The 24,225-nt window shown below is 40.9% G+C and overlaps 2 protein-coding genes across 2 annotated transcripts in view; one reads left to right on the plus strand and one right to left on the minus strand.

Moving 5' to 3' along the window:
• Positions 1-5,974, minus strand: part of LOC105470283 (deltex E3 ubiquitin ligase 3L) — a 57,104-nt gene extending 51,130 nt beyond the window's left edge. The window contains exon 1 of the mRNA XM_011722107.3: positions 5,676-5,974. The gene's annotated coding sequence lies outside the window, so the exon portion shown is untranslated. The remainder of the gene's footprint in view (positions 1-5,675) is intronic.
• LOC105470281 (karyopherin subunit alpha 1) overlaps positions 5,956-24,225 on the plus strand; it is a 90,204-nt gene continuing 71,934 nt past the window's right edge. Inside the window, exon 1 of the mRNA XM_011722098.3 lies at positions 5,956-6,138. The gene's annotated coding sequence lies outside the window, so the exon portion shown is untranslated. The remainder of the gene's footprint in view (positions 6,139-24,225) is intronic.

The raw sequence follows: 24,225 nt of genomic DNA on the forward strand, positions 1-24,225 counted from the left end.
AGGAATACTTGAGCCCAAGAGGTGGAGGCTGCAGTGAGCCGAAATCACACCACTTCAGCCTGGGCAACAAATTGAGGTCCTGTTTCCAAAAAATAAAATAAAATAAAATAAAATCAGGCAAAATAGATGTTAAGTTGAAAAGGATTATTAAGGATAAAAATAGCTACCTGATAATAACAAAAGGTTTAATTCATCAGAAATAGACATAAAACTAAGCCCATATGCATTTAATAGCATAGACTCAAACTATTTAAAGCAAAACCTGACAGAATTATAGGCAAAGTGGACAAATCCACTATCATAATGATTTAACAGCTCTCTCAGTAACTTGTAGATGACCCAGTAAAAAAAAAATTAGAATATAGAATTGAGTTACACAGTTTTTATTTAATTTATATGTATAGAAATCCTCACACAATGAGAGAATACATTAAATACGCTGAATACTCTTAAATACACTGAGCAGTTATGTATATTGACCATATTCCAAATTTAACAATTTTCTTTTTATTTATTTACTTTTTGCCAAAGACCCTAGACAAGAAATAACTAAATTCAACAGTTTTAAAGACATTCTCAGTGGGTCTATATTGTCTGGCCATCATCCATTATGCAATTAACATATAATTCAATTTTAAAAATAGCTTAAAATAAATCTGTTTGGAAATTAGATATAATCTTCAAAATAATATCCCGTGGGTCATGAAAACATAACAAAATAGAAAATATTTAGAACTGAATGATAATGAAAATAATACTACCACAGCTTGTGACATAAAGCTAAAATAGTGCTTAAATTCTTTCTAAGCTTAAAGGTTATATTAAGAAAAATAAAGGAATAATGAGCTAGGCAGACATCTAACTTAAGGTAAGAAAAGAAAATCAGAACAAACTTGAAGAAAGAAAATATAAACAGAAAATAGTGAAATAGAAACAATATCCAGTGCAGAGAACAATAAAATGAATAGCTGTTTTTTGGTAAAGATTAAAGACACAGACAAACCTTTGGTAAGACTGATCAAGAAAATATAAGAAAAGGTACAAATAAAGATTGTTAATAATGGAAGAATGTAACCAAGACACACTAGAGATCTAAAAGTAGTAACTAGAAACAGTTTTGTGCTAATAAATTCAAAATTTGGACAAAATATAGACTTTCTTAGAAAAATATAATTTACCGAAATTGATTGAAGAACTAGAAATCCTGAATTTTCTAATATCTATTAAATAAATTGAATTGGTATTTAAAAATTTACCTACCAAGCAAACAGGTAAATACAGCAGGCTAAGATGATTTTGACTTTATTAGTGAATTCTACAACATATTCAAAGAACAGATTATTCTAATCTTAAATAAAATCTTCTAGAGAATAGAAATAGAGGGAACACTCCCCGACAATTTTTTTAGGGCAAGTATAACCTTGACACCAAAAAATAGAAAACAGTATAAGATAAAAAAATTATAGATGAATTAAATTATGTAAGTAGATGTACAAATTCTAAATAAAATATTAGCAATTATAATTTGGCTCTGTGTAAATAAGTAAATCATAGTCAACTTGGCTTTACCTCAGAAATGCAAGGATAATTTAACTTTCAAAAATCAGTGTAACTCACCATATAAATATGTTAAAGGTTGTGCTCATTTCAATATATAGAAAAAATCACCTGATAGACAATTCATTAAAGGATAGCTACCAAAACAAGTATTTCATGATTAAACATTAGAATGATTCCCCATGAAATAATGAGACGATAAATGCTTCCTGTTACTACTCATCAGCAATCAGAGTTCCTGTCCAACATAATAAGAAAGAAAAGAGGGCCGGGTGCGGTGGCTCATGCCTGTAATCCCAGCACTTTGGGAGGCCAAGGCGAATGAGTCTATCACTTGAGGCCAGGAGTTTCAGACCAGCCTGGCCAACATAGCAAAACCCTGTTCCTACTAAAAATACGAAAAAAATCAGCCAGTTGTGGTGGTGCACACCTGTAGTCCCAGCTACTCGGGAGGCTGAGTCAGGAGAATCACTTGAATCTGGGAGGTGGAGGCTGCAGTAAGCTGAGATCATGCCACTGCACTCCAGCCTCAGTGACAGAGCAAGACTCCGTCTCAAAAAAAAAAAAAAAAAGAAAAAAAAAATATGTTCCCTCTAGCTCTTAGGTGACTTGACTTGAAAACTGGAGTTTCAAATTGTCATCTTGATGTCTATTAAGATTTTCACAAAATCACAGAAACATAAAACGAAGAGTATCATATCTTGGCCAAATACAAACTAGACTTGGCTCATTTATCTGCTTTTGATGTAAATGATAATTTTGACGAATTCTATTCAGTCAAAATAACTTGGTAACTTCTTACCAAATAAAATGAAAGGATCTCATCTGCTAAACAATGCTAAAAGAGAGCTGTGATTTGCTTACCTGAGATATGGAGGCTTTGATAATGAAAGTTTTTGGTCATTTCAATTTCCTCAAAATGTACAGAAGCACTTAATAAAATTTTTGACTTTATAGAAATGGAAGGAGATAGATTGCTTAAACACGTGCCTATAAGGTGGCTATCACTGAAGCTGGCCACGGAAAAGATGTTAAAATGTTGGCTTGCCATAAAATATCTTTAAGTGTGGAACAAAACAGCATGGGCTGTTTCAATTTGGAAATACATTGAAGATGAGAATGGAGAGAACGTTTATGATAAAACAGAAATAAACCTGCTGGTTCTCCGAAACTGTCTGATAATCCTCGAAGAGGCCATAGGTAATAATTGTTTCATTAGTTCTATTGTATACATTCTTTAAAAAATTCTTACACTTATTTTTCTCAAGAATATAATATAGCCTACAAAATTCAAATATGCAATAGAGCTAAATTGGTATACTAGAGGAAAGAAAGAAATCTTATGAATTTGTTGTATTTTTCTCACAGATATTATTTGCTTAGTTAGTCCCTCTATTTATTACTACTAGTTGCTTTTTTTTTTTTTTTTTAAAGAGACAACGTCTTGTTCTGTCACCACACTGAAGTGCAGTGGTGTGCTCAAACTCCTGGTGTCAAGTGATCCTCCCACCTCAGCCTCCTGAATAGCTGGAACTACAGGTGCGACTTACCATGGCTGACTAATTTTTTTGTGTGTTGAGACGGGGTCTTGTTATGTTGCCCAGGCTGGTCTGGAACTCCTGGGTTCAAGTGATCCTCCTGCCTCAGCCTCCAAAAGTGCTGGGATTACAGGCATGAGCCACTGTTCCCAGCCTGCTATTTTATTTAATTGCATTTATGCAACAGAAAAGAAATACAACAGAATATACAATTCTAAGTAAATATCTATTTTTCATGTTTTTATGTTCAAGTAATTTATATGTTAGATTGGCAAAAATGTAAAAAGCCAGACATTTCTAACTGTTAGCAAGTGAAGAGTATCTTATATACCGTTTATAGAGTACAAATGGGTACAATTACTTTATGAAATAATCCAGCAATGTCTAGTGTATTAGTTTTCTATTGTATAATAAATTACCATAAATATAGTATGTGAAGACACATTTATTATCTCACAGTTTCTGTGGACCAGGAGTCCAGGCACAGTTTAGCTGTTTCCTTTGCTCGGGATCTCACAAAACTGCTATCAAGGTGTAAGTCAGGCTGTCTTCTCATCTGGAGGCTGACCTCTCTCAGGGTGTTGGCAGAATTCATTTCCTTGTAGTTGTATGACTGAGGGCCCTGGCTTCTTACTGGTTGTCAGCTGGAGGCTGCACTCAAGTTCTAGAAGCCATCTGCAGTTCCCTGGCATGTGGTCTTCTCCATAGGCAGTTCACAACATGACAGCTTGCTTCTTCAAGGCCAGCAGCAAATCTCTAGCTCCAGTTTGGAAAGACAGTCTTATATAATGAAAAGGAATCATGGAAATGACATCCTATCATCTTTGCCATATTCTGTTGGCTAGAAGTAAGTCAAAGGTCCCACCTACACTCAAGGGGTGGAGATTATATAGGCAACACCAGGGACCAGAGATTATAGGGGCCATCTTAGATTTCTATCTAATATATACAGTAAGGTTAAAGATGCAATGTCCTAGGATCTAGCAGTTTCCCTATACACAGTAGAGATGTACAAGAATGTTCATAGCAGCATTGTTTGTGATAACAAAAAATACTGTTCTATAATTTCAAATTTCTCAAAATATAAAATGATATTGTCAGAGAGACATTAGCTTATAAAACATCATGTACAGTAAGATAACACTTTTGTAAAAGTAACATACATAGGACTTCAACTTCCAGCAATGGCCTACTGTTGTTTTCAATCAACCTTTCCACTACAGAGAACAACTGGACAAAATATAAAAACGTTAATGTACTGAAGAGCTACCAAGGAAGTGAGAATTTGTGAGTGCAAGATCTGGAAGAAAAAGGAAGCCACCAGAGGTGAGCCTGATATTTGTCATCATTTTTCCAAAGCTAAGGTGATTGCTGACTCTGAAAGCAGTGGCTGAAAAAGTGAGCAGAGCCTATGGTTGTCTCATGGGCCTTAGAAGGCCCATCAAAGAGAAGAGGCCCGAGTAAATAGCCCAGACTTTTGGATGGGACCATCAAGGACTAGCTAGGATTAAGGGTGAACTGGAAATAAATTAGCTTTCCCGAAGACTGAAGACCAGCTCTGAATAATCAATCTTACCTCCTTATTGGAATAAGGTGACCTGTCTTCAGTCTAGCTGGGGTCAGGCAAACTTGCCCTTAAGTCTCTCCTGGTGAACACACCTTCCCTTTCCCCAGCCACATTGCTCAAACTCAACTCTGATCTTAGTAAACACATCGCGGGAGAATGCTGATGCAGCAGAGTGAAGTCCAGGACAAATGAACATTGCATAACCTAGGATTCAGGTAGAGTGGTCCTCTGTCTTCTCCTCTTCCCTGGGACATTTATAAATGTACTAATCTACCTCATCTCTTTTACCTTGCTTCTTGGCATATGTTTTAAATCTATCTACTATTCTGTGACCCCTGCTAGGCTGGCTTCAGTTTTTCTTTTGAAGCCACTACTCCATTTGCTCCCCCAAAGAATTCCATCAAATTTAACATTAACAATCATTTGCTCCAAGTTTTCGTTTGAGAGCACTTGAGAGTAAAACGAGTATTTGTGTTTCATGTAGTTTCTTAATTATTATTATTATTATTATTTTTTTTTTTTTTTGAGGCAGGGTCTCACTCCGGTTGCCCAGGCTGGAGTGTAGTGGTGCGATCTCGGCTCACTGCAGCCTCATCGTCAACCCCGGGCTCAGGTGATTCTCCCACCTCAGCCTCCCCAGTAGCTGGGACTTCAGGCGCCCGTCACCACCCCCGGCTAATTTTTGTATTTTTAGTAGAGACGGGGTTTCGCCATGTTGCCCAGGCTAGTCTCAAACTCCTGGCCTCAAGTATTCCACCGGCCTAGGCCTCCCAAGGTGCTGGGATTACAGGTGTGAGCCACTGCACCCGGCACTTAATTATTTTTGATACTACTCATACATTATCAAGCAAAGGGGATGGGACATAACTAAAAAAGGAATGTCCAGAAGCTTCTTGCATTCATGCTGCATGTGAGCCCTTTAGACACGAGGCGCTGACCTACTAATTTTGTAATACTCCCTCAGTCTTCAATCATTCCATCATTCATTCCATCAACGCGTATTAGTTACCTACTTTGTTAGAAGCTATACAGAGGTGAACATCGATCCGCCCTGGAAGAGCTTAGCAAAGACAGGTTTGCCCATATAACTTTCTCCAACCTTTGTTATGGTCTGCAAACCTCCTTCTTAGCGAGACCCTCTCCTCTCCCCGATCCCCGACTCTTCGCAGGCTGGGCGAGAATCGCTAGGAACGTGCGGCGAGAGAGCGTTACAAGACTACGTCTCCCGGCAGCCTCTGCGGCAAGCGCCGGAGGGGCGCGCGTAGGCGCTCGGGCCGGCCCCCGCACGCAGGCGCACTGCGAACGCCGGCAGAGCTGAGTCTTGCTGCTAGGTGCGCGGCGGCGGAGAGCGAGGCCTGCTGAGCACCGCCGAGGCGCGGGCCAGCTCTTCGAGGTTGTGCGCGGGGAGCGGCACGGCGGGCGGGCGAGCGAGGGCTCACTTCAGCGGTGGCACCGGGATCGGTTGCCTTGAGCCTGGTGAGTGCGGGGGCTTTGCGGCCCCGGCCCCTCCCCCTCCCGCCGGCAGATCCGGGCAGTCCGGGAGGGACTCGGGAGAGGCCCTGGGGCGAGGGCGGGCGCCGGCCGGGCCTCGAGCCGCGGTGCCTGGGCCCGGACGCTCGGCCCGCGTCCGTGCGTCACGGGCCCTGCTGTCCTAACGGCCGCGCGGCCGGCGGAGGAGAGGGTGGGGGTGGGGAGCCCTGGTGTGATCGCCATCGGGAACGCCGGTCGAGGCGGGGCGGGGCGGCGTGGCGCGGCGGCAGGGCTGTAAGCGGCGCCGGGGACTGCGGAGTGCCGAGGCAGCGGGCGGAGAGGAGGCGAGCGCGGAGCCTGCGCCGCGGCTGGGCGGCGGGCGGGAGGCGGGGGTGGGCCGTGCAGAGCGCTCTGACAGAGGCAGGAAGGAGCAGGGGTGGCGTGTAAAATTTCTAACCCTGGCAAGAAGGGACCGTCTTGGGAATTCACAAGTTACAGCCCGGGTCGGAGCTGGCGGCCCGGAGGGAGGTAGGGGAAGCGGGGCGGGGGCGCGGGGAGGTGGAGACGACCGGCTGCAGTTTACAGATGTCATAACAACAGGGGCCTGTAGCGGCTGATTGGGGGTGTGGTAATTACAGGAATGACAGAACTTGGTCTGCACACCGCGTGTTAAAGTGGCGATGCGAGGGAAACAGCTAGGTATCAGATTAAGCTCACAACTGGAGGATAAAACTGAAGGATGACTGGAGTCAAGGGAGTCGTCATGAAGTAATGTTTTTGGGATTGGGTCGTGTTCCACTTTTAAGTGAAAGCGTTCAAAATATTTCGTTTTTAAGGTTTCAACTCGGAACAAACGATTGCCGAATTTTTGTGTTTTAAAGAGATGGGGTCTCGCTATGTTGCCCAGGCTGTACTCCCAACTCCTGAGCTCAAACTGGCCTCCTGCCTTGGCCTCCCAAGTAGCTGGGACTAGTCTCGGGCAACCACACCCAGCAATGCAGAGTATTTTTTTTTTTCTGAAACGGGTACTGTCAAGTAATATTAACTTGAATTTCACCGTTTTTTCTTAAATAAACGGTTGCTTAAAAATCTCTATTAGTAGATAAGGTGATTTCCCCCCTCCTGTTTTTTTTTTCTTAAGAGATGGAGTCTAGCTTTGTTTCCCTGGCTGATCTGGAACTCCTGGCCTCAAGGCATCCCCCCCATTACCTGGAACTACAGGCGGGTGCCACCAACAAGGCTCATTCTCGACACTGTTTTTTTCTTAACTAGCTTTTGCATTTGTAATATTTTGAAAGCAGTCCACAAGTTATTTTTCCCTCCTTTTTAAAGATTAAAGAGATGAAAATTTAATTTTTCAAAGGAAAGTAAGAATGAGTACTGTTGTATTTTTACTGAAATAATATATTCCTGGAAGGCACTGTTTTATGGATAGATGAGATGTAAGAGAAAGTAAAGGAATTAACATTTATTGAGTTCTTTTTCAGGTATTGTGTTAAATGCTTTATATATATATTAAAAACATTTAAATCTGAAATATCTGTTAATTTTTCTATTTTACAGATGAAAGCATTGACAATCAAATGTTAAGTAACTTACCTGAGGTCTTCTAGCTCTTATTGAGAACAACCTTAGAACCCAAAGTTACTGCCATTTAAATTATTTCTCTCCTTTCATACTTTTTCGTTGTGTTTTCTTTATTTAATCCGTTCAATCAGCGAATACTTATAGAGCGATCTTCTAGATTTGGAGGGATATAGTCGCGATCAAAACTCACTGTCACTGTTCTCATGGAATTTATAGTGTAGCGGGGAAAGCTAATATTACAAATATTGACTGCATAACATTTTATCAGTTATAGTTGAGTAGCAACTGTAAAGCACTCTACTAAATAGTAAAGGCAGTTGAAATGGAAGCAGACAACATAAGCCTTGAGGAATTTACAGTCCTGTAGGGCAACAAAACATACATTTATAAAAACCTAGAATAAACTAAATGGGAAAGGTATCACCTGAAATCACTGTTCTTGCATTATGTTATTTTTTATTTTATTATTTTTGGGGGGGGGTGTGGGGGACTTGCTCTGTTGCCCAGGCTGGAGTGCAGTGATGCGATCTGGGCTCCCTGCAGGCTCCCTGCAATCTCCGCCTCCTTGGTTCAAGCAGTTCTCCTGCCTGAGACTGCTGGGACTACAGGCGCATACGGCCACACCCGGCTAATTTTTTGTATTTTAGTATAGATGGGGTTTCACCGTCTTGCCCAGGCTGGTCTCGAACGCCTGAGCTCACGCGGTCCGCCCTCCTCGGCCTTCTGAAGTGCTAGGATTACAGGCATGAGCCACTGCGCCCAGCTGCATTATGTTACTTTATAAAGTGGTTCTCATAGAAGTTTCTTCACAGAACTATGATTTAATATACATCTTATCTAGAACTGATACATACCAAAAGGGGCCATGAAAAACATTTTCTTCATTTATATCTAATGAAGAAATTTCTAATTTATTTATTGGTTCCTATAAAATACAGACCTTGGAGACAAATTCTTCCTAAGACCCCAGTATTAAGCTTTTTTTTTTTTTTTTTTTAAACAGATGACTGGTTTTATTAGATTGTTTTGTAAGCCATCCTGTTTCTCCATACTTTTGACTGTCAGGAGGCTCAGAGCTGTGTTCAATTTTTATAATTTTCTTTAGTCTCAACTATGTTAAAAATTATTTTATACGTAATCTGGAATTGCTGTCAGTTGTTTCCTGGATTATTTTCTTTATTCTCTGTTGCTCTCGATGGTCCTTTTCCCTTTACATTTGAGAATAGGATTATATCCTATTGTTTTCATCTTCAGTGTTTTAGCAGTGTTTGTTGAATTAATGATAAAATAGAGTTTTAATGATTTATGAAGTCTGTGCTTTTAAGTCTGCCAGATTGTTTTTAGATGTATGAATACTGTGTATAAAATCAATTAAGACGTTTGATTGGTCTTGCAAGTAAAGATGACTGACCTAGTGATAAAAGATAACGCCTTGTTTTGTTTTAAGGTATCTTTGTACTTTGCATGGTGTTATGAATTTAGCCATAATACGGAAGAAAACATTGGAAGTGGTGAATAGTTAATTAGCTGATTTGGGCTGATTTCTCTCTTTTGCTGTGGTAAGCAGGAGATGGCCTCAGGCCAACTGGAGACCAGATAGGGCCAGCATTAGAAAATTTTGAGGTTGTACATTGGAAGAGTAGGGATGAAGACTATGGGAATGTACGTTTCTTTCTTTTGTTTTAAGATGTTACAAATCTACAAAACAGAACATGAAAAAATGGTTCTGTCCAAGTGCTGTAGACTAATTGGGACAGTTCTTGAAAGCAGGCAGTAATCCAGAATGTGGATAATGGGGATAATCTCCTTCATATAACAACAGTAATGCTGCCCTTCATATACAAAGATAAGTCTGCTTACTCATCATGATTGATTTTCTAGTGTGAGGAGGGATATGTGCTGAGTTGTCCATGAGTCCCTATGTAGTCTGTGAGCAGCGAGGCAGCTTGGGGTCAGAATAGGCGTTTGCAGCTAAGGAACAGAAAGACCTGCCGAAAATACTATCTGTTGATGGGTCAGGTTCTGCATCAGTTGCTTTCACTTAATTGTTCTTGCAAAACTATTTTGAGGTGGTGATTACGTGTGCAAGGTGATTGGGTAACTTGCCTTACTTCACAAAGTAGTGGAGTTGGGATTCAAGTAGGGCTGTTTGTACTGTGTTCACATTGATTCGTTAAAGATTGGTTTTAGCCGTTCAGTCTCTTTGGCAAAACAAACTAGATGTAGTTTGTTTAACACCATGAAATAATACTGAAAATATAACCATCGTGAGATTGTTCAAGTTCCTTGTTTTGTCAACATTAAAAAAATAAAAATTTAAAATTAGAATACCTGAAAAAGCAGCTGTTCCTTGTCTCAGCCTCTGCACTTGAGAAGCTACCATTTTCTTTCTCCTGTTTCTTATGTTTGCTTTCATATTTACAAATACAGTGACTTGCTTTTACTGCTATTTCATGATACAGCAATTATAGATATTATTGGCTTTCTTCTAAGTAAGATGATCCTTAGTGTTTCACATATATATTCACCTCACCTGTCACATGCACACACTGACTCTACCATCCTCCAAATATAGTTACAGGTGTTTATTAAACCAATATTTAGTGTTTACAATATTATAACTATATAAATGTTCACAGCTGACCCATGTAGAGTACTATGATATCATTTCTTCTCTTGATAAATTTTTGTTTTTCTAGAAGTTAGTATTTTTTGTTGTTGTTTGCTTCATTTTGTGAGACAGCTAACCTAGAACCTCTTAATGCAATTAGGACTAGTTACTTTCTAGTCCTATTTCATAGTTGTTTTCCTGGGACTTCTCTTTTCATCATCCTTAAAATTATTTGCCCTCTCTAGTACTGGTTCCCGTTTACTGTTTCCTGTATTTTCTTTTTTGGTTTACTTACTTCCTTGGAGTACGTTTTTTAGTAGCTTTCTGAGAAAGGATACATGGAAAACAAAAACTTTTCTGACATCTTACATGACTGAAAAAAATTTTTATTCTGACTTCGCATTTGATCAATAATTTGGGTATAAAATTCTGAGCTGAAGGTAACTTTTACTTCAAGTTTGCAAGTCGTAGTTCTGTTGTTTTCTTTCTTCCAGGGTTACTGTTGAAATCCAAAGCCAATCTGATTCTTCATTTGTATGTGATCTTCCCTTACTGACCCCCAATCTCTACAAGTTTTTAGGATATTTTTAACCCTTGAAATTCCGTGATGATATGTCTAGGTATGGGTCCTTTTTTTGTTTAAGGGCATTACATGGACCTTTATAAGCTGGGAGTTCTTGTCCTTTAGTTCTGGGAAGTTTTCATTATTATTTTGGACGTTAGGTAAAAACAATTTTAGAATGAATTATGCTTCTCAGTTCTTGTCACACATGAGGTCATACAGGTCCTTTAAATTTTTCTCTTAAACTTCTGAGCCTTACTTCTGTTACCTCTTCCTATGACATTGTGGTTGGTAGATTCCTTGATTGTATATGAAACTGATAGGTGACAAAGTGCTAACAACCCTCACTCTCAGCGCCTCCTCCGCCTCAGCGTCCACTCTGGCGGTGCTTGAGGGGCCCTTCAGCCTGCCGCGGCACCGTGGGAGCCCCTCTCTGGGCTGGCTGAGGCCGGAGCCTCCTCCCTCTGCTTGGGGATAGGTGTGGAGGGAGAGGCACCGGCGGGAACCGGGGCTGCGTGGGCGGGAACCGGTCCTGCGCACTGCGCTGGCGGGCCAGTGTGAGTTCCGGCGGGCGCGGGCTCGGCGGGCCCCGCACACGGAGCGGCCGGCCGGCATCGCCGGCCCAGGGCAGTGAGGGGCTTAGCACCCGGGCCAGCAGCTGCAGTGGTTGTGCCGGGTCCCCCAGCAGTGCCGGCCTGCTGGCGCTGCACTCAAATTCTCACCAGGTTTGGCTGTTTCCTGGCGACGCAGGGCTCGGGAACTGCAGTCCCCCCCGTGTCTGAGCTCCTCCCACTGCGGTGGGCTCCCGCGCGGGCTGAGCCTCCCGGACGTGTGCCGTCCCCTGCTCCGTGGCGCCGGGTCCCATCGACAGCCCAAGGGCTGAAGAGTGCAGGCGTGGCTGGGGACTGGCGGGCAGCTCCGCCTGCAGCCCTGATGCAGGATCCCCTGGGTGAAGCCACCTGGGCTCCTGAACTGGACGGGGACTTGGAGAACTTTTATATCTAGCCGGAGGATCGTATGTGCAGCAATCGGCACAGGGTTCTAGCTCAGGGTTCGTGAATACACCAATTGGTACGCTGTATCTAGCTAACCTAGTGGAGACTTGGAGGACTAGTGCTCTGTGACGCTGTGTCTAGCTCAAGGATTATAAATGCACCAATCAGCACTCTGTGTCTAGCTCAAGGTTTGTAAACGTACCAATTGGTACTCTGTATCTAGCTAACTAGCGCTCTGTGACTCTGTGTCTAGCTCAAGGATTGTAAACGTACCAATCAGCACTCTGTCAAAACGGACCAATCAGCTCTCTGTAAAGTGGATCAATCAAGAGGAAGTGGGTGGGGCCAGATAAGGGAATAAAAGCAGGCTGCCGGAGGCAGGCAGTGGCAACCCCCTTGGGTCACCTTCCATTTTGTGGAAGTTTTGTTCTTTCGTTTTTTGTGGTAAGTTTTACTGCTGCTTACTATTTGGGTCCACGCTGCCGTTATGAGCTGTAACGCTCACTGTGAAGGTCTGCGGCTTCACTCCTGAAGCTAGCGAGACCACGAACCCACCGGGAAGAACCAACAACTCCAGACGCGCACTGGCTTTGAGAGCTGTAACAGTTACCACGAAGGTCTGCAGCTTCACTCGTGACAGGGAGACCAAGAACCCACCAGAAGGAAGAAGCTCCAGACATATCTGAACGTCTGAAGGAACAAACTCCGGAGATACCATCTTTAAGAACTTTAACACTCACTGCGAGGGTCTGCGGCTTCATTTTTGAAGTCAGTGAGACCAAGAACCCACCAGTTCCGGACACAAAACATTGTGAAATATGTAGTCGAGGTTTGTGTGTTTAGGTATTGTGATATAGACTTGCAAAGGTCTTTTTCTTAGTGCCTGAGAGTTCTTTTTTGCCCACATCTTTGCCGTTACTTGGTTTTATCTTTCTTTCTTTTTTTTTTTTTTGGATACAGAGTCTTGCTCAGTCGCCCAGGTGGGATGGTATGGTGTGATCTTGGCTCACCACAGCCTTCTCCTGGGCTTAAGCCATTCTCCTGACTCAGCCTCACGAGTAGCTGGGATTACAGGGGCCCGCTATCTTGCCTGGCTAATTTTTGTATTTTTAGTAGAGATGGGGTTTCACCAGTTTGCCAGGCTGGTCTTGAACTCCTGACCTCAGGCGATTTGCCCGCCTTGGCTTCCCAAAGTGCTGGGATTCTAAGCATGAGCTACTGTGTCCCGCTGCTTTCTATTTTTTGTCAGTCTGATGGGTATAAAAGTGGAATCTCAGCTGGGCACCATGGTGTGTGCCTGTAATCTCAGTTACTAAGACTGACATGGGAGGATCCCTTAAGTTGGAGGGGCAGGGGAAATAGTATCTTTTTGTTTCAGTTTACATTTTCTGATTACTATTGAATTTGAGCATCTCTTGGATCCATTTTGATTGTTATTTTTGATAATTAGTTGTTTCGTTGTTTGTTTTTACTTTGCGTTTCCTTTTTGATTTGCAGAAGTTCCTTGTGGAGATTAGATTTGAATAGTCTGTTGATATCACACTTGGAAAATATCTTCTCTAAGTCTGTCCTCCTTCCTGTTAATTTTGTCCGTAGTGACTCTCATTGAACAGAGTCAAAATTTTGATGCTTTGTTTCTTTGATAGTCTTATCCTTATCAACTTTGTGTTCTTCTTTTGGAATTGGTGTTTTTTGAATATTGGAACTCTTAGGTTCTAATTTTCTCTCCCCTGCCCCCTATTTTCCATCCCTTAGTCTTTTTTGTTCTGTTTTTTTGAGAGATTTCCTCAGTATTATCTTCTAAGCCTTCTGTTGAATTTTAACTTCCATCCATATTTTAAATTTCATAGATCTCATTATAATTTTTTTTTTTTTTGAGATGGAGTCTCATTTTGTCCCCCAGGCTGGAGTGCAGTGGCGTGATCTCGGCTCACTGCAACCTCTGCCTCCCCAGTTCAAGTGATCTCCTGCCTCAGCCTCCTGAGTAGCTGGGGTTACAGGTACCCACCAACACATCTGGCTAGTTCTTGTATTTTTAGTAGAGAGGGGGTTTCACCATGTTGACCTGGCTGGTCTTGAACTCCTGACCTCAAGTGATCCACCCTCCTTGGCCTCCCAAAGTGCGTCCAGCCTCTCATTCTTATTTTATAGTGTATTATGTGGTGTTTCATAGATGCTGTACTCTTTGGTGATATTAATGATAGTTTTAAAAATTTTGTTACCATTTTTGTCTTTTGCTACCAATTTTGAGACTTTCCCCAGATATCTGGTAGTCTTGTGGCTGTCCATTCATATTTAAGAATGAAGGGCCAAAAACTAAATTGGAAGCTCTAAAAGTGTGGCTTCTTGAAGGATGGAGAGAGTAGGCCTTTTTTTGTGTATGTGGTGGGGGGGGGTGGAGGGCTTATATACTCATAGGTTTGTTTCTCTTGGGCTAGTCAGTTTCCCTGAGAGTCTCCAGTCTCTTGCCAGGAGAATGTGTATCTGGCTGCCATGTTTTGAGAAGTCATTTTAGAAAAGGAGCTTGGGTTTTTACTGTTGTGCTCATGTAATTCTGTTTTCAATAAGGCACCTCACCCCCACCCTCACCTCTCACCTGCATTGGAGCATCCATTTTAAGGGATTACTGAAGGATGGTTGTCTGGTTGTGAAGAGTGGAGGAGGAAATCTGGGCATGTGATGACTGTTTTGTAGACTTTCAATGAACCTTCTGATTTTGAGCCCAACTCCTCACTACCTTAAGGAGGAATAGTACCTGGGTGATCTGTTTGAAGCCTCCTGTTTGTGGGTAGATAGTGTGAATCAGCTTGTTTCTTATTGACTTCTTTGTCTGCAGGTTAGGCTTCAGAGTTTTCCACTTTGCTAGTGACCTATAATTTGTCTATTTTATGGCTTCTTTTAGGTTTTGACATCATCTCTGATTCTGTCCTTACGTATTCTCTGTATGCTGTGGTTCTGGTTTATTTATTTGAAAAATATGTTTCTTTATAATTTTAGTATTCTACCATGTCCACCATTTTATTTCTTTACATAAACTCTTTGCTTTCTGACCTGTTCATTCTTTCCATAGCATTTGAATGACCACCGTGTGCCCATCATTGATGATTCAAATTGAATTTCTGGCTTTCAGTTGTTAATATGATTTGGGAAGAAAAGCGCATTCTATATGTGCTAATTCCTAATTTGAAATTTGAAAGCCCTCATAAGTGTCCGCAAAATAGATACATTACAGTGGTTATTAAATTCAGTAATGGATATGAATTGAATGAAGGCAAGTTTTTGCAATTAAATTTTTTACTACTGAGAGAATGAGCCCTTTATTTCATCTTCTGGAAAGATTTGTCTTTTTTTTTTAACCCCCCCCCAAAAAAATCATTCAACTTTTAGATATGAGATAATTTTTCTCCTTCATAAAGCCCTTAAAAATCAGAACTTCTGATGAAATAACAGCATACTGAGTTGAGAAAATACTAGCGAAAAGTACAGAAATTGTGTTTTAGGTAGGTTGATGACCTTTATCATAGTAAAAATATGCTTTCAGCTCTACTTTTTGAAAGTTTATTGTATAATTAGTATATTGCTTAGCATAGAAAATTTAGAAGATAAAATATTTCCATATACAAATTTTATATGCTGATATCTTTTTTTCTTTTCTTTTCTTTTTCTTTTTTTTTTTTTTTGAGATGGAGTCTTGCTCTGTCACCCAGGCTGGAGTACAATGGGGCATGGGCCATCTCAGCTCATTGCAAACTCCACCTTCTGGGTTCAAGTGATTCTCCTGCCTCAACCTCCTGAGTAGCTGGAATTGCAAACGCCTGCCACCATGCCTGGCTAATTTTTGTATTTTTAGTGGAGATGGAGTTCTGCCATGTTGGCCAGGCTGGTCTTGAACTCCTGGACCTCATGTGATCTGCCTGTCTTGGCCTCCCAAAGTGCTGGGATTACAGGCATGAGCCACTGTGCCCAGCTATATTTTGATTTCTTAAGTCATGAAATACTTTTCGAAAGTATAGAGAATAATGTAGGTTGGGTTTTTGTTCCCAGCATTCAGATTTTTCATGTTAGTGTTCTGTTTTCTCAATGTATTGTGAACGTTTCCTTTAACCAGGCCCTCATACTGGAACTTTTAGGTTGTTTACAATCTTTCACTAGAATAATCACACTGCAGTGAACAGTCTTGCTCGTTTTATTTCCTTTATGTACATACCAGAAGTGGAATTACTGAATTCAGGGTTTGAGTTCTCCAAGTCCTTGACAAATATTTTCCTTTAAGTGTTTTGATATTGAGAATGTCTTTGGAGAACTTCCCAGCTTGGGAATCTATAGATATTGGGAGTTGGGGGGTCAGAATTTGGGTCAAAGGTTATGATAAACCTCTCAAAGGAGAACATTTGAAACTGGGCTGTGAAAAAAAATACCTATTGCCGTTGGATTATTGGTTAGAGCTATAAGATGAGGCCAGAAATGAACACCTATGAATCATATGTCTGCCACATTGACTTCTCACAGGAAAGGCTTTATTGCAGGGTTTTTCAAACTTTCCTTTCATTGAACATTGAAATGCTGTTAATAAAAATAAAGCTACTCCTTAATTATCTTGTAGGAAAAGAATGGGTAGGATATTTCAAATTTTAATTTTCTTCTCTAATTTCTATTGAAATCTTAAACAGAACTACTACTGTTTGACTAGAAGCTGTTAACGTGAATAATTTATATTTTCAAATGAACTGAACACTTTATACTTACACTCACACTTATTTAAATTCATAACTTTTTTGTAGTCATACTTTCTTGTAGTTTTGGTTTTTAATAATAAATGCATATCATATACTTTCTAGTAAAATTATGCCTGATTTATATGGTAGAATTAAGTGTATTAGCATTTCAAGTTGTTCCACAAGAGTATTAAGGATTTTAAATATTCAGAACATTTAGAATGTGTTTGAGATTTACTGATTAGGTGAGCTGACTCAGTGCACTGAATATATAACATCTTGAATATAATGAAAATATAAACTCACTGTTTTGGATTTAGATTGGTGGAGAATGGCATTGAATGAATCCAGACAAAAGGATCTTGCAGGACCAAGAAGTTTAGACTTCATTTAAGAAGTGGTTAAAAACACTGTAGTTCCTTATCCATTGAAGTAATACAGTGAAAAGGGTATTGAGATTAATCTGAGGGCTGGGCCGGGCGCGGTGGCTCAAGCCTGTAATCCCAGCACTTTGGGAGGCCGAGAGACGGGCGGATCACGAGGTCAGGAGATCGAGACCATCCTGGCTAACACGGTGAAACCCCGTCTCTACTAAAAAATACAAAAAAAAAAAAAACTAGCCGGGCGAAGTGGCGGGCGCCTGTAGTCCCAGCTACTTGGGAGGCTGAGGCAGGAGAATGGCGTGAACCCGGGAGGCGGAGCTTGCAGTGAGCTGAGATCCGGCCACTGCACTCCAGCCTGGGCTACAGAGCGAGACTCCGTCTCAAAAAAAAAAAAAAAAAAAAAAAAAAGAACATCTTTGTACACAGGTCACTTCACACAGGGGCTAATATATCAATGCATATATATATGCATGCTTCCAACGCTGGCTTTAATTGCTCTCCCTTACAGCTCCACATTGAATACAGACTTCTAAGTTACTTCCTTAAGACTAATTTTAGGTTTTTGGTCTTGTTAGACTTTACTGTTGGCTTTTTCCTTTATTTGACCTGAAACTGAAACTTATGAATCTTTTTTTTTTGTTTTGAGATGGGATTTTGCCCAGTGGTGTGATCTTGGCTCACTGCAGCCTTGGCCTCCCAGGCTCAAGTGATACTCCCACCTCAGCCTCCCAAGTAGCTGGGACCACAGGTGCCTGCCACCATGCTTAATTTTTTTGTATTTTTTGTGGAGACAGGGTCACTACAAAACTACTCCGCTCAAGTGATCCTCCCACCTTGGCCTCCCAAAGTGCTGGGATTGCAGGTGGGAGCTACCATGTCCCACCCGGATTTTGAATTTGAGTCATCATTGCAACACTGCTATTATTGTGCCATATTGTGATATTTCATAGCTAAAATGCTGCGTGCTTCAGGAAACCAGCATTCTTTATATCATTTTTCAGCAGCTTTAAATATGATTCCCTTGGAATTATTCACAAGTTCTCATCTGTATTACACCCACCTTTTAGTCTGATAAAGTTTCTGCCAAATTTCCATTGGGTAGATATATTAGTCTGTTCAGGCTACCATAACAAAATACTGCAGACTGGGTGGCTTAAGCAGAAATTTATTTTCTCACAGTTCTGAAGGCTAGAATTCAAGATCAAGGTGCCAAAAGAGTTGATTTCTGGGGACTCTCTTGCTTGTAGACAGCTGCATTCTTGTCTGCTTGTACAGTCTTTCTCTGTATCTCCCAGAGAAGTCTCTAGTGTCTCATTCTCTTATAACGATACCAGTCTTATCAGGGTAGGACTCTCATGACCTCCTTTAACTCTGCCTCCTAAAAAGTGCTATAACTAAATACAAGTCACACTGGTGGTTAGGGTGTCAACATAAGAGTTTTGGGGGACGACACAATTCAGTCCATGTCAGTAGATCACTGGGTGTGTAATGAGACCTGCGTTCATATCCTAGCTCTATCTTTATTAAGTGTGTAACCCCGGCCAAGTCACTCTGAGCCTTCTGATTGCTTACCTGTAAAAGGTGAGAATGATAATTTTTGCCATAAAGGTTTGTTAAGAGATCCAAGTAAAATAGAAGATGTGATAGCATGTTATGAATTAGTGATTCTCAACCCAGGTTTGCATCAAAATCATCATCATGTAAGTAAGTATGTAGCTTTTAGCATAATAAAGAGCACTGCTGACCCACTACCCGGTAAACTCAGGGTAAAGTGTTTCAAAAACAACCATGGAAAGCCTCTGGAAATGGTCCTAGGACATACGCAGTAAATGAATGAGAGAAGCAAAAACTGACAGAAACAGAGAGAATTCAATAATAAGAGTTGGAGACTTTAGTACCCCACTTTCAATAGAGGACAGAACAACTTGGTGGAAGGTCAAGAAGGAATCAGTACAATAAACCCACTAGACCTAACAGACATGTATGGACCACACTACCAGCCAGCAAGTCAAAAATATGTATTTTCAAATGGAAATATGTATATCTTGGAAATATGTATTTTCCAGGATAGGAAGTGTTACATGTGCATTTTGCGTTTTACTGGGCTACAAAACAAGCTAGATAAATGTAAAAGGATTAAATTGATACAAATCATGTTCTTTGATCACAATGGAAAGAAATTAGAAATCAGTAACAGTGGCCGGGCGCGGTGGCTCACGCCTGTAGTCCCAGCACTTTGGGAGGCCGAGGTGGGCGGATCACAAGGTCAGGAGATCGAGACCATGGTGAAACCCTGTCTCTACTAAAAATAGAAAAAATTAGCCGGGCGCAGTGGTGGGCTCCTGTAGTCCCAGCTACTCGGGAGGCTGAGGCAGGAGAATGGCGTGAACCTGGGAGGCGGAGCTTGCAGTGAGCCGAGATTGCGCCACTGCACTCCAGCCTGGGCAACAGAGCAAGACTCCGTCTCAAAAAAAAAAAAAAAAAAGAAATCAGTAACAGTAAGGAATTTGAGAAACTCACAAATATGTGTAAGTTAAAGAACATACTCCTAAATAACTGGTGGGTCCATGGAGAAATCAAAAAGGAAATCAGAAAACACTTTGGGATAAATGAAAATGAAGACATCATGTAGGAATACTTAGGGATACAGCTAAAGCAGTGCTTAAAAGGAATGCCCTTATTAAAAAGAAAGGAGGCTGGGTGTGGTGGCTCACACCTGTAATCCCAGCACTTCGGGAGGCGGAGGTGAGTGGATTACTTGAGGTCAGGAGTTTGAGACCAGCCTGGCCAACATCGTGAAACCTCATCTCTACTAAAAATACAAAAATTAGCTGGGTGTGGTGGCAGGTGCCTGTAGTCCTAGCTACTTGGAAGGCTGAGGCAGGAGAATCACTTGAACCTGGGAGGCAGAGGTTGCAGTGAGCCAAGATCGTGCCACTGCCCTCCAGCCTGGGCAATAGAGTGAGACTCTGTCTCAAAAAAAAAAAAAAAAAAAAGAAAGATCTCAAATCAGTAACTTAACTTTCTACTTTAAGTGACTGAGGTAAGAAGAACAGAGCAAGCAGGAAGAAGCAAATAAAGAGTAGAGTGAAAATTAATGACACAGAGAATAGGAAAACAATAGAGAGCATTAAAGATGAATAAAATTGACAAATTTTAGCTAGATTGAGAAAAAACTCAACATTTTTCAGATTACCTAGGCACAGTGGCACATGCTTGTAATCCCAGCACTTTGGGAGACCGAGACAGGAGGATCACTTGAGCTCAGGAGTTTGAGAACAGTTTCCCACGTGCTGAGACCCCATCTCTATCCCCCCAACGCCCCCCCCCCCCAGTAAATAATAATAATTTGGGCAAGTGCCTGTAGTCCCAGATACTTGGGAGGCTGAGGTGGGAGGATTGCTTGAGTCAGGAAGTTGACGCTACGGTGAGCCATGATTGTGCCACTGCACTCTCCAGCCTGGGCAACAGAGTGAGAGAGTGTCTGGGGGGGAAAAAACTAGAAATGAAAGAGGGGACATCACTAGTGACCTTATAAAAATTAATAAGATTATAAAGAAATACTATTAACAGTTGTGGCCGGGCATGGTAGCTCATGCTTATAATCCCAGGACTTTGGGAGGCTGAGGCGGGTGGGTCTTCTGAGGTCAGGAGTTTGAGTCCAGCATGGCCAACATGGTAAAACCCTGTCTCTATTAAAAATTCAAAAATTAGCCAGGCGTGGTGGTACATGCCTGTAATCCTAGCTACTCTGAGGCTGAGGCAGGAGAATGGCTTGAACCTGAGGTACAGAGGTTGCAGTGAGCCGAGATGGCGCCACTGTATTCCAGCCTGGGCAACAGAGTGAGACTCTGTCTCAAAAAAACAAAAAAACAGTTGTATCCAAGTAAATTAAATGGCTTAGATGAAGTGCACACATTTTTGGAAAGACAAAAACTACCAAAACTGACTCAATAAGGAACAGACCATGTGAATAGACCTGTAACATGTGAAGACATTGAATTAGTAGTCACAGAACTGCCTGCAAAGAAAAAGCCTACGCCCATATGGCTTTACTGCTGAATTTTACCAAATATTTAAAGAAATAAAGAATATAATTCTTCACAAAATCTTCCTGGGGAATACTTTCCAACTCATTTTATGAAGCCAGTATCACTCTGATATCAAAGCCAGACAAATATATCACAAGAAAATATAAACCCATCTTTTTTTTTTTTTTTTAAGAGACAGGGTTTCACTATCACCCAGGATGGAGTACAGTGGTGTGATCATGACTCACTGCAGCCTGGAACTCCTGGGCTCAAGCCATCCTGCTGCCTCAGCCTCCTGAGTACCTGGGACTACAGGTGCACACCACCAGCCTGTCTGATTTTTGTTTTTTAATTTTTTTGTAGAGATGGAGTCCATGTTCCCCAGTCTGGTCTTGAACTCCTGGTTTCAAGTGATACTTCTGCCTTGACCTCCCAAAATGCTAGAATTATAGACATGAGCCACTGTACCTGGCCCTTGTGTGTTTAAAAAAAAACCAAAAAACAAAAAAAAAACACATTTTAATTTCAGTAGGCACAGAAAAAGCATTTGACAAAATCTGACACTCTTTATTGATAAAACAGTCAACTGAGAATAAGAGGGAACTTCTCAGCCCGATAAAAGTGCATTCACAGAAAATCCAAAGGTAACATCATACTTAATGTAAAAGACTGCTTTCATTCTGAGGTCTAGCATAAGACAGGGATGTCTGCTCTATTTCTATTCAACATTGTATTGGAGACTCTAGCCAGGGTAGTTAGACAAGAAAAAGAAATAAAAGACATCAAAATTGGAAAGGGAGAAGTAAAGCTATCTGTTTGTAGATGACATGATGTGTATCAGATAAAGCATTAGCAACAATTAAATAAGCAGGATTGTAGAATACAAGATCAATATACAAAAATCAATCATATTTTTCTAGATTTGTGATGAACAATCTGAGAATTAAAACAATTTCATTTCCATTGGCATAAAATTAAATACTTAGGAATGAATTTAACAAAAGTATAAAACATACTCTGAAAGCTACATTATAGACAGAAATTAAGATCTAAATAGAACTCCTATCTTAAATAAGTGGAAGATTTAACATTAAGGTGCTGGTATTTCCCAAATTGATCTACAGATTCAGTGCAGTCTCCTATCAGAATCATAGCTGACTTCTTCATAGAAATTGACAAACTGATTCTAAAGTTCATATGGAATTGCAAGGGATCAATAATAGCCAAAACAATCTTGAAAAAAGAACCAAAAAAGTAAGAAGACTCACATTTTTCGAGTTCAAAACTTACTTTGAAGCAATGGTAACCAAGACAGTGTGGGGCTGGCACAGGGATACACATAGAGATCAGTGGAATAGAATTGAATGTCAAGAAATTAAACCACATATATGTATATAGTCAGCTGGTTGTCAACAAGGTGCTGTCATGGTCCGTTTGGGTTGCTGTAATGAAATACCGGAGACTAGGTGGCTAACAGACAATAGAAATTTATTTCTCACAGTTCTGGAGGCTGGGAAGTCCAAGATCAAGGCACTGGCAGATTCAGTGTCTGATGAGAGCCTGCTTCCTGGTTTACAGATGTCTGTCTTTTCTCTGTGTCCTCACATGGCTGAAGGAGCACGTGAACTCTTTGGGGGTCTCTTTTTAAGGGCTTTAATCCTATTTATATGGACTCTACCACTAAGGGCTAATCATCTCCCAAAGGCTTTACCTTCAACCTCTATCACATTGGGAGTTAGGATTTAACATAAGAATTTTGGGTGAGACACACATTCAGTCTGTAGCAGGTGCCAAGACCATTCTGTGGAGAAAGAGGAGTCTTTTCAACAAGTAGTGTTGGGATAACTGGATAGACACAAGCAGAAAATGCAGTTGGACTCTCATATCATGCTACAAACAAAAATTAACTCAAAATGGATCACAGATTTAAATGTAACAGGTAAAACTCTTGGAAAGAAGTTCAAGATTAAGGATTCTTGGATATGACACCAAAAGCATGTACAACAACAACAAAAAACAGATTAATTTGGACTTTATCAAAATTAAAACTTTTGTGTTTCAAAGGACACCAAGAAAGTGAAAAGACTATCTATGGAATATATTTGAAAAGCATATCTGATAAGTGACGCTTATCTAGAATGTAAAAAGAACTCTTACAACTCAATAATAAAAGGACAGCCTAATTTAAAAATGGGCGAAGGCTCTGAATATACTTTATTTTAATGGGAGATACACAGTTAACACATATATATGTGAAAAGATGCGCTATCTCATTTGTCATCAGGGGATTGCAAACCAAACCTACAATGAGATGCCACTCACACCCACTAGGATGATTTCAATGAAAGTTTTAATAGTAAAGTGCTGGCAAGGATGTGGAGATACTGCAAGCCTCATATGCTGCTGATGGGAATATAAAACGGTACAGCCACTTAGGAAAAACAGTTGAGCAGTTTCTTAAGCAATTAAACATAGTTACCATATGACCTAGCAATTCTAGGTATGTAACCCAGAGAAATTAAAACGTGTAAAACTTGACCACAAATGTTTGTAGAAGTGTTATTCATAATAGCTGAAAGGTGGAAACATTCCAAATGTCCATTTGGAATTCAGCCTAAAAAGAAATGAAGTACTGATATATGCTACAACATGGATGAACCTTGAAGACATGCTAAGTGAAAGAAGCCAGTCACAGAATATTGCATATTACATGATTCTGTTCTGTTCATGTGAAATGTCCATAATAGGGACGATAGCTTAAACAATACAGGATTTCTTTTTGAGGTGATTAAAATGTCCCAAAATTCACTGTGATGAAGGTTGTACAAGCTGTAAATACACTAAAAGCTGTTGAATAGCACATTTTAATAAAACTGTTAAAGTAACCTGGCCAGGTGTAGTGGCTCACGCCTGAAATCCCAGCACTTTGGGAGGCCAAGGTGGGAGGATCACTTGAAGCTAGGGATTCAAGACCAGCCTGGGCAACATGATCAGACCCTGTCTCTACAAATAATAAAAAAATTTGCTGGGCGTGGTGGCATGCACCTGTGGTCCCAGATACTCAGGAACCTGAAGCAGGAGGATTGCTTGAACCCAGGAGTTTAAGGCTGCAGTGAGCTATGATTGCACCACTCTACTCTAGTCTGGGTGGACAGAGCAAGACCTTGTCTCAAAAAAGGCAGGAGTTGGGGAGGGGAAGTAGCCATTTC

This window comes from Macaca nemestrina, chromosome 2, assembly GCF_043159975.1.
Source record: "Macaca nemestrina isolate mMacNem1 chromosome 2, mMacNem.hap1, whole genome shotgun sequence".
Taxonomy (NCBI): Eukaryota; Metazoa; Chordata; class Mammalia; order Primates; family Cercopithecidae; genus Macaca; species Macaca nemestrina.